The sequence below is a fragment of the Colossoma macropomum genome, unplaced genomic scaffold (genome assembly GCF_904425465.1).
Source record: "Colossoma macropomum unplaced genomic scaffold, Colossoma_macropomum, whole genome shotgun sequence".
In the NCBI taxonomy this organism is placed as follows: Eukaryota; Metazoa; Chordata; class Actinopteri; order Characiformes; family Serrasalmidae; genus Colossoma; species Colossoma macropomum.
In genome coordinates this window covers 13589073-13600536 of record NW_023494796.1, presented here as the reverse complement: position 1 = coordinate 13600536, position 11464 = coordinate 13589073, and positions in this window count along the sequence as shown.

Sequence of the window (11464 nt, the reverse complement as noted above, 5' to 3'; positions counted from 1 at the left end):
TGGTGTTCTTGCTGTGAGGGTACTCTGAGAAGTTTTGATTTTCTGGGTTTTTGTCTGGTTGTGTTGGAAAACCCCAGAATGACCTCACCACAATGACTGTGTGCGCGTTTTGGCTGGAAATGTTTTTGAGTAGCTCCAGTTTCAGTGTTCTTCATTTTAAGCCACCCAAAAGTGAAAAATTCTGTTTCAAGTCCAGTTTGCTGTCCACTCCAGTAACGCAGTGCTGAGGACTGAGGAGATCAGTGTGTTTACACCATCAGTCTGCTGGTGTTACACCATAACAGATATTATAGTAATAACTACCATAATAAACAGCTACAGTAATGTATATTGTTTCTGTCAGAACAAAACCATGAAAACTTTACGCAATGTAAAGGGCACCTGGTGTTTTCAAATTATGTCAAAAAATAAAAAAACAGCAAAAAATGGAGAGGCAAGGTTTTGTTTTGACAGTAATGACATGAATAATGCACATCTACAGTAATAAACAGCTATGCCTATATACATTATAGTAATTATACAACTACAGACATATACACAATAGGGGTGGGAATCTTTAGGCACCTCACGATTTGATTCGGCTGCGATGCGATTATAAAATGATTATCGATGCATCTCGATGCATCTTTTTTTTCTATACATGATTTCTATTTTCTTACTGTCTGAGGACTTTGTAGTTTTAAAACAAAGTATTTGTAATGATCCATAATGCATTTACGTCCAATATCTTTTATTAATAAATCAAGTGGAAGTGATGTGACACTAGAAGGCTCTCATTCAGTGCTATTGTTTGGAGACACCGCTGCGCTGTTACGGTAAAATAAGATCCAGTGGTGATGGATGTCCACGCAGCACATTATATATTCTTTGGCGATTTTATAACTTCGGTTTTGGTCTCGCGGGCACAAAAGACTGCAGGTCACGTAGCAACGAGGTTTTCGCCTGGCTAGTAGCGAACGAAAAAGGAAAAGAGAAAGACAGATGAACATTTGGAGATGAATGGACTTATTCGCATTTATAAGCAGCGCAGTTCATTTCCTGGTACGTTAAATATGCAATGAGAGACTGTCAAACACTAACTAAAAAGTTGCGAAGATGAAGGCTCTTTCTAATTTTCCCGTTCCACCTTAAATGCTGCTGCAATTGCATTCGAGACATACTGGACATAAATGTTGTGGCTCCCAAGGTGGTTTGATTTTTGTTGAAAGGACAAAGTGGCTCTTCTTATCATTTGTGCTGTGACTCCTGATCTAACCTGGCTTTTAATGCAGAGGGAGCCGGTCGGATTTCTCACTCATCCAGTGGTGTTTTTGTTATGTGTTTCGCCACAGACTGTCCAGGCCCTGCACTTACCCACTTCCAAGTTCCGCCCTTTGCGTTCCGTCAACATTACGTTATAAATTAAAATTTATAAAATCGATTTTTGACATTTGTGAATCGATTCAGAATCGTCTACGTCTGCATCACGATGCATCTAAGAATCGAATTTTTCCCGCGCCCCTAATACACAATAATATTACATACATACATACATACATACATACATACATACATACATACATACATACATACATACATACATACATACATACATACATACATACATACATAATCTAAACCACTTATCCTTCAGGGTCGCGGTGGGGACCTGGAGCCTGTCCCAGCTGTCATTGGGCAGAAGGCAGGATACACCCTGGACAGGTCGCCAGTCCATCGCAGGGCGGGCGGACAGACAGACACACACATTCACTCACACCTAGGGGCAATTTTAGCATGTCCAATTGGCCTGACTGCATGTTTTTGGACTGTGGGAGGAAACCAGAGTACCTGGAGGAAACACACGCAGACACGTGGAGAACATGCAGAAACGACCCTGGCCGCCCAGCTGGGAATCAAACCCAGGCCCTTCTTGCTGTGAGGCGACAGCGCTACCCACTGCGCCACCGTGCCGCCCCATAAAATATATATATATATATATATATATATGGTCTCAGCTGGGTTATTGTGGTTTTGTCTTCTGTGAGAAGTTAAAACTTCAAAGCCATAGTTCAGTCCCCCTTCATCTTACATGTTGTTGATCAGACAGGACATGTTAGGTGTCTAGAGTTTCTTCTTTAGTTTTAACACTGGAGCATTATATGTAGGTGGTCTGGACAACTACGTTTGGGTGGGGGGATTCTGGGAGAATTAGACTTTTAGGTGGACTATAGCTTTAAATGAGAGGGACTTTGGGTGAAGATGGCTCTGAGAGCTTTAGCAGAACTGTCACACTCATACTGGAATTACATACTCACACTAGAGTTACACACTGCAGCGCTGATCATATGACGGTGTTCTAAGTTAAGAGTCGTCTGCTCAGAGAGAGATAAACGATTTTACGCCTGGAGACAGAAACAAACATTGCGTTTACTGGTTCGACACAACAGTTAATAGTTCACGTACAGACTCGGAGTGTCTGACATACAGACTGTTTTACTCAGTTTCAGGTGCAAATCTGATGTTTTCCATCTGTGCATGCTCCATGAAGTTGGTGCAGTTTATGTGCTGTGTGCATGAAAAAATGTGGACTGCTTTTCTCTCCCAAATGCATATGCCTCTGAGGGAAGATCACACAAAATGTGAGTGAAGATATTACAAGTAACTGTCTAATTTACTAAAGTTTTAGAAGCTCGTGATGGCCAGTTTTGCGGTGATTCCCCATCGTCTTTTAAAACCGGGTGTAAATTTTGCATTAAGGTCTCAAAGATGTGCTGTTGAGAGATTTCCTTTGAAGCAACATGGTTTCAAATGTTTACATTTTCACTTTAATGGGATATTTATGCCACAGAAAAAGCATCTACTGCCCTGCAACACAGTTATGTTGTGACAACTTTGTGACAACCTGTTGTTTTGGTGCCCACAACGTTGTCACAACATTGAAATGGAATTCCTCAGAAAGTTGTGAAAAATGTTATCTGACAACATTGTGACAACATAGTGGCAACATTGTCAGTATGTTGCCACAACCTCCTTGAATCCTCATATGTTCCATTATGTTGGGTGTGGAACTCATGGAACTCACAGGTAGTCATAACACCATATGTCAACATTACTGAATAATGCGGTTGTAAAAATGTTGTTTAGACAATGTAAAAGCACCACTATTTGACAGCATTCTAGCAGAAAATAGAAGAAAATAGACAACGTTGTGACAATGTTGTGTGTTTACTGAGCAGTGTTATATTCACAAACAGCGTTGCACAGAATACCTCTGTTACAATATATGAAAAAGTAACATATTTAGAATACATTTAGAATACATATTGACAAGACACCTGAGAACAACACTGCTGTAATTTCTGCTTATTTCACACTGTTCCTCTCTTTTACTTGGTTGGCAGTTTTCATTATGTAATTCTTCTGTTGATATGTTTCACTTATTATTTAATGTTTTGAAATTCTTAACTTTTTTCTCTCTTACTGCCTGCTTCAGTCCACTGCTGCTCCCATAATCCCCCAAGCAGGAGTCCAGTACAACACCGATGCTAAACTCATCACTCACAAACATTTCTACTTCTGAGAGGATTATTAATTATTTATTAACACTAAAATTAATAACTGATAATCACATTGATGTATCAGGCTACTCAGACTTTAATAGAGCTCGGTAACACTGAGATTAATAACTGATCATCACACTGATTTATCGGTCTACTCAGGCTTTAATAGAGCTCAGTAACATTGAGATTAATAACTTTTCATCACGTTGATTTATCAGTCGACTCAGGCTTTAACAGGAACTTCAGTGTTTGTAAAGAAACTGTTAATTGAAGTCCTCTAGAGAGTTCATCGAATGAGCATGTTTGCTGCATGCCATGTGCTGATATTAAAAATCATAAATAAACAAAAATTGATGGTCTTTCTTTTAAAGATTTATTTTCATTTCATGAGTACGTATTCTAAAGGTAGATCTGACATTAGTTGCAACAAATTGAAGTCCTCTATGGAGTTCATTGAACAAGCATGTTTGCTATATGCCATGTATCCAGAATACAGAAAGTCAGAAATTAGGTGAACAGGTAAGACCAACAGCGATCTTTCTCTGCTAGTTCATAGTAAAAATATCACAAAAATTATAGATAACACTTAGAAGAAAATCATGAAGAGACACAGAGGCTTAAACGGCAGTAGAAGGAGTGGCTACACGAGACACAGCCCTCGAACATGAGATGAAAGACTGACGCCGTTTAAACTCTTAGGATCAGATGTACGTGTGAGAAGACTCAGCATAAAATGTGGTGGGGCAGTTAGTGGGCGTGGTTATGCGCAGTTAGTGGGTGGGTTGCACGATAAGTTGCAGTTTGTGGTCGCATTAAGGCACATTTTTGGGCCTGTGCCCAGAGTATATCTCTTAATATTTATCAGATGAACGTCGTCTTTACTGTAAGAGACAGTTTTGATGATGAACACTTTACAAACCCAGATTACTGGAACTTCACTGAGATCTCTGAGAGTTTCTATTAGTTTTTATATTGATAAAATGCCAGAACAAATAAGTCACACTGGTAGTGTTCCCTGATTGAGTTTCAGATCAATAATTTGAATCAGTATTCTTTACCGCAAGAGAATGAGCACACCCACCAACTGCAGTACACCTAATAAACAGTTCACTCCCTGCAGGCTCTGTGATGTATAGTCACCTGGTTTGTGGCCTAGTCAAACTCCACTGTCACACATTTAAGTTCACTGGTGGTTTTGGATACAAAATGAAATGTCTGTGTTTGTGTTGTAGCCATTGCAAGGCACATCACACCACTCTGAAGAACTCGACCACTGAATGATGCAGTAACTTTGAAAAATCTGTGTATTTCCCCTTTTAACACAGTTGTGCTTGCATGAGTATATAAGTGTGTGTGAGAGACTCCTTTCCTGGAATTGTGGGGAAAACACTCGCCAAATATATGTGTGTGTGTGTGTGTGTGTGTAGCTCTGCACTCTCTCTGAACTCTAATTGGTTTGAGAAAGTTTGTTTGGAAATTTGTTCAATTCTAAATCAAGTACAAAACAAACACAAACCACAGAGACAAAACAACATAACCTTATTCTCCTCCTCCTTTATTCCTCCTGTACTCTTTACACTACCCCTCCTGTATTTCTCACTCTACTCCACCTTTACTCCTGACTCTCCTCCTCCTTTATTCTTCACTCCATCTTTACTCCTCACTCTCCTCCTTTACTTCATTTTCTACTCTTCCTTTACTCCTCAGTTTCCTCCTCTATTCTTCACTCTACTCTACCTTTACTCCTCACCCTCTTCCTTTACTCCTCACTCTGCTCCACCTTTATTCCTCTTTTATCCCTCACTCTACTTCTACTTTACTTCTTGCTCTCCTCATTTACTTCTTTTTCTATTCTTCCTTTACTCCTCACTATACTTCTTTGTTTTTCACTCTACCCCTCCTTTTCTCCTCACTTTCCTGTTCTTTTATCCCTCCATTACTCCACACCCTTCTCTTCCTTTATTCTTCTTTCTTTTATTTACTACTCTACCCTTTTGTATTCCTCCTCTCCTCATTTACTCCTCCTCTTCGCTTCCTTCTTTACTACTTTCTTTCTCTTCTTTCTTTTCTCCTCTCCTTCCCCTTTGCTTCTCCTTTTGTCCTTTTTTACTCCTTCTCTCCTGCTCTTTTAGTCATCCTCTTTTTCCTTTAGTCCTCCTCTCCTTATTACTCTTCTCCTTTACTCCTCTTTTTCTCCTTTAGCCCTTCTTTATTCTTCATCTCCTCCACTCTTTTCCTTTTTTACTCCTCTTCTCCTCGTTTGCCCCTGCTCTCCTCCTCCCTTTCTCTTCCTTTCTTCCTCCTCTCTTATTCCTTTATTCCTCTCCTCTTTTACTCCTCTTTTTCTCGTTTACTCTTCTTTTCTATGCTCATTGTCTCCTCTTCCTTTACTTCTCTTTTCCTTCTCTTTTACTCTTCCTCTACTTCTCCTTTCTTCCTCGTCTCCTCCTTTACCCCTTCTTTACTCTTCTTCTCCTCCTTTACTTTCTTCTCTCCTCTTCCTTTACTCTTTATTTCCTTTTCTTTTATTCTTTCTTTGCTCTTTCACTCCTTCTTCTTTACTCCTCCTCTATTCACTACTCCACCTCTCCTCATTTACTCCTCATCTCCTCTTTAACTCTACTGCTCCTTTACTTTTCTCCTTCTACTATTCTCCTTTCTCAAGACTTACTCTCTTTCCCCATTTGCTCCTTCTTTACACCCCCTCTCCCTTACTTTTCTTCTCCTCTTTTCCCCTTCACTGCCTGTTTTATCTGTATCCCCTCATTTTTCTCTTCCTTTACTGGTCCCATTACACTTTCTCTCCTCCTTTACCCCTCCTCTCCTCATCTTTTTCTCCTTCTCTTTTGTAGTCTAGTCTCCTTATAATAAAAAAGCTCCTGATTCTCTTCTCCCCTCTGTCTTCTTTTTTGCTTCTCCTCCTCTCCCCTACTCTTTATCATCTTCTACTGCCCTTGTTGAATTAAAGTTACTTCAAAGACACAGACAATGAATCTGTGCTCCAAAACTTGCTATTTTCTCCTACAGCTCTATAAACTGCGAGTTTCCTTGCATTCTCTTTTTTTGTTCAACTAGCAGATTGATCTCATATCACTGACACTTCTGTCTTCATTTTTCTTATCCTTTTCTCTTCCTCTCCTCTCTTACTTTTTCTTTTCCTCTCTTCTCCTCTTCTTTTTCTTCTTCCCTCTCCTGTTCTTCTCTTTTCCGTTAAGTGTGTAGTTTGTCTAGCTGTATGTATTCGGTGGTCTTACTGGTTTCTATGGTAATGTGACTGCATCCGTCCTCCAGAACCCATAATGAGAACATGCTGTAATTAATGTTTGATAATCCGTTTCTCCTGGATCATCTACATCATCTGCTTCGTCTCCTGCTGGAGCGCCGTAAGCGTGTGTGATTGTAGGATAAACTAAAAAACCAAAAGGAACTCTTGATTTTTGACCACACCCATGATGTCATGTTAATGATGTCACTGTTTTATTTGTGTGTGTGTGTGTGTGTGTGTGTGTGAGAGAGAGAGAGAGAGAGAGAGAGAGAGAGAGAGAGAGAGTGATTTTTTTGGGTGTATTATGCATAACTGCTTTTTCAGGATTCCCATCATGCCATGTGCTTGTTTGGGCTGCTTGTGTGTTTATGGTTGTCATAGTGATGGTGCTGCAGTTTTGACCAGTTTACGTATGTGGATTGACATTCAGAATGAATATGTCTGGCTCAGTCTGTGATGTCCAGAGTGCTCTGGTGTCCGTACACCATTTACATTCACAGTGCTTATTTACATAAAGTCTGCATACTGTAACATCAAAGTTACTGTGGTCTTCTGCAAGATCTGTGAGAACTTTAAGTAACACTTCATTCAAAGGCTACCTGTATAGAGACGTCACAATGCATGCATAAGATTTGAATACTGTATTTATAAAACAATACTTGACTTTTATACAGCTTATGACAATAATCACAAGATAATATAGGATGTTTTACAAAATAAATTACATTGTGTTAACATAATGACTCTTAAACTAACTAAACTAACTGACAGAACTTTTTACTTTTTATTACACTTTATAAAGCATCAGTACCAAATAATGAAACTGGAACACCATATATCAGTTCTATGAAAAATTTTAACACCCTCAAACTTAAATGTTTTTCAGTGATATACAAACACACATACAATATATATATACAAAAAACCGTGCACTCTAGCAAAAGTAGATGTTTCTTGTTCCCCCTGTTAGCTGAGATATATAGAGATTTTTACTAGGCCTCTGCAAAGTGTTATAAATGGAACTATTTTCATTTAAATGTCTGCTTTGTTAGTTTAAGAGCACTTATGTCAATGCAATGTCAAAAATACCTTATGTTCTATTGCAATAACTGGCATAAGCTGTTTATAAATACTCAGATAAAATGGTTTATTAATTTGTTATTCAATGCTTATGCATGTGATTTAAAGTGTCTATGTAGGTGACCTTTAAATGAAGTGTTAAATTCTCTATCCCTATTCCATATCTATTCATTTCTAACATAAATTTATTATCCAGACTGTTCTATGCCATGGAAATTGAAATGTGTAACATAACTTACAGGCCTCTCTCATATCACAATAAACACAGCAGAAATAAAATTGACCCTGGCTTCTTTCTGATTAATTTTGTGCTCTACTGTCTCTACTGAATCTGATGAACCGTGTCTGTGGAAGCATTGTCTCTACTGACTCTACTGACAAATCCTACTGAGGCTCAGGGAACCTCTGACTCTTCTGACTTTGTTACACCTTTGACCTTACTGTGTCAGAGGAACCTTGGATTCCAGTGATCATGAGGAGGCATAGATCAAACATGAGTCTGAAGAACCATTTGTCCTGTTAAACATTTGTGGGAAAACTGAGCCAATTGTAAAGTATGTTTTTAAACTTAACTCCTCAGAACTGAGGACTTCTTGATTTGCCAGCTGGTGATCTGGCAGCTGTAACATTTCTGCTTGCTGGATTTCATCGCCTGTTTGGTGTTCAGTCATGTATTTCAGATCAAACACAAATAGAATATAATGTTTCTGAGCCCAGCTGCTGTTAGATGGAGGTAAAAGCAGATGTTGGTCAAAAAGCAACTCTGGAAGTATGAGAACGATGAAGTGGTCAATAACTTTCAGAAAATGTTTTATCTTTTTTGGAGCACTTTTAAATTTTATGTGTACATTTAAGGGTCATCTTAATTAAGATAATTAAGGATCAGCTTAATAAATATACCTACAAATTTTCTTTTAACATTTTTAATAAGATCATCATCTTATTAGCTTGGATGTGCATTCTGAACAATTTTGATATTTGAGTAACCGTAGTTAATAAATGAATATTAAAAAAGGACAAAACATGAGAAGCAGACTTTGGCCAAAATTGGCGTACAACTGTAGGCTGTCTAGGTGACAGCACTGGTTTTAGGATGCCAAAAAAGCACACACAGGAACTGAAAAATGTTTTATAATTCTAAAATAGTACAGGGATATTAGGTAGATTTTTGTTTTGGATGAGTAACGGAAGCTGCCTCTTCAGTTGAGTACAATTTTCAACAAAAAAAACACATTTCATTTTAGGCCTAGTCACTATTTTTTTCTCTCAGGTGTTTAATAATATTTGTAATATTTGTCTTTGTTCATTTTCCAAAAATAAAAGATTGTGTGTTTAAAGAGATTAAAACTAGTTAGACCTTGTATCCAGGACAATAATCTAGATGTTCCAAGGGTAAAACAGCAGTGGCACATCTATGACACTGCAAAATATTATATTTTGGCAAGTTAAATCATATTTAATCTTGTTGATATATCCAAGGTGTGAAGTACACGGGGTCCTGGGGGGGTCCTGGGGGTGGTCCAGGACCTCCGAATGAACCTCTTACAGCCCCTGAATGTCTCAAAATAAAAATTCTGTCGGTCCCTAAAAATGAACTTATTATGACATTATGCTGTAATTCTTTAGCCTGCTTCACCCACAATCGGCAGGCTTCTTGTCTTGGGTATTCTTGACTAACTAGTGATGCAGCAGTGGTCCACCTCTGGGTGGCGCTGTAGCAGATTGGTTCACCCAGTTGGTCCTTCATAGCCCAACAACTGTAACTAGAATCAGGATACCTCTGAAATATGGAATATACTGTGACATCTTTTTACATCTGACAACTCGCCCAATTTTTCCAAGAGATTGGTGGAAAGAGTAAATTGTTACTCATTTCTCAAACTGAAGACAAAAGAGAAGATGTATAAGACCTCATGTAACGTGAGGAAGACACCATTACCAAACTAGAAAACAGCATTTCCAAAGAAGAATTGTTAAACTAGACATTTTGTTGCCATTAAAGCTAGCATCAGCTATGGCAAGTTAGCAGCCAGCCAACATTGGACCCCCTGACTACCAGCAGGTATTTCACACACTGGATGTCCAATATTTCTCATTACAAACTTGCTTTAAGAATATTAGAAGATTATTCAATGTATTTCTAGATGTTCTTACTAGTTTCTGAAGAAATGCTGTATTATCTTGGCAAATAATTGTGCTTGTTTCAAATGTTATTTATTGATTGAAAAGACAATTTATCTAGATAAAGTAACTAAAGCAAGAAAAACACGTAGAAATTAATTAAATAATCATATTTTAGACTAGATTTAAGATAGTTTTGTTTTTTTTTATTTTTCAGGTAAAACAGTCTTTTTATTTGTCAGTTATTTCTCCACATTGAATGCCATTTGCATGTCTGGCTCTGACTGCAGAAGGGCCTCATGGGAGTTGCAGTTTTTTGGCCTTTATGAGTTGCAGACAGGAGGAGATTGTGCAGAGGATTGGCTCTGGCAGCTCAAACAGCGGGAGAGTGAGGTGCTTTCCCCATTCTCTCTCTCTCTCTCTCTCTTTGTCTCTCTCTGTGTCGATCTTCCGCTCTCACCAACATGTGGTTTGAGTTTAATGCGTCTCTTTACTGAATCTGGTGCTGATATTGAAGCTCAAAGATCTGGAATACTCGCACACACTCAGGCCACCCTGATCCCCGGGAGCGCTCACAAGATACACACACACACATACACACAAACACACACACACACCCTGCCGGGATCAGGGTGGCCTGAGTGTCTGTATGTGTTTGTGTTTGTTTGAATGTATGTGTGTATGCATTCCAAATCTTGAAACGTGTGTGTGTTCTCACAAACAAAGCATTCTAATTTTTCTCAGAATCAAAGGAGAGATTGTGTTTCATTATTTTGATTTATAAAAGAGTTTATATGGAACTACGCACACACACACACACACACACACACTCGCACACTTTGTGGAGATGAATGGATGGTGTGTATTTCTTGCAAGTGGAAATTATTTAGTGCTCGTATCACCCAGCCTATGTCAGTGGAATCATGATGTCATCGCTTTAGTGCAAATGGAAACACATGCATTAGGTAAAGTTCACAGGAAATGTGTTTTATTTTCGTTTTATTGAGAAACTGTTATTCTCATAATGATGAATTATAATTACCTCAGAGAAGTTACATTTAATCTCTGGGGGTATTTTTGCATTCTGCTGATCGCAGGAACTGGAAATGAAAAGAAAGTGAACCTCATGTCCCTAAAGAGCGGGAGTCCATTTCCTTTTTTAATTGTTATTTTGTTCTTTTTGTAATAATGTATTATAGTAAAACTTTTAATAAATGTCAAGTCTTAGATGTTGTACACCTGCTTCACACTAGACATAGTGCTGCATGTTCTTACTAACGTTCTCAGGGTAATCTGGGATTTAATTCTTTTACATAACCTCTAACATTATTATTGTCAAATGCTGTCAGGTTGACTCCTGGTGACCATATGAATAGTGTTTCTCCAGAACATCCTGTAATCTGTTTGGATCAATCTTCAGGCTTCTTAATGGCTTGTTCCTGATTCCTCTGATTGTCTC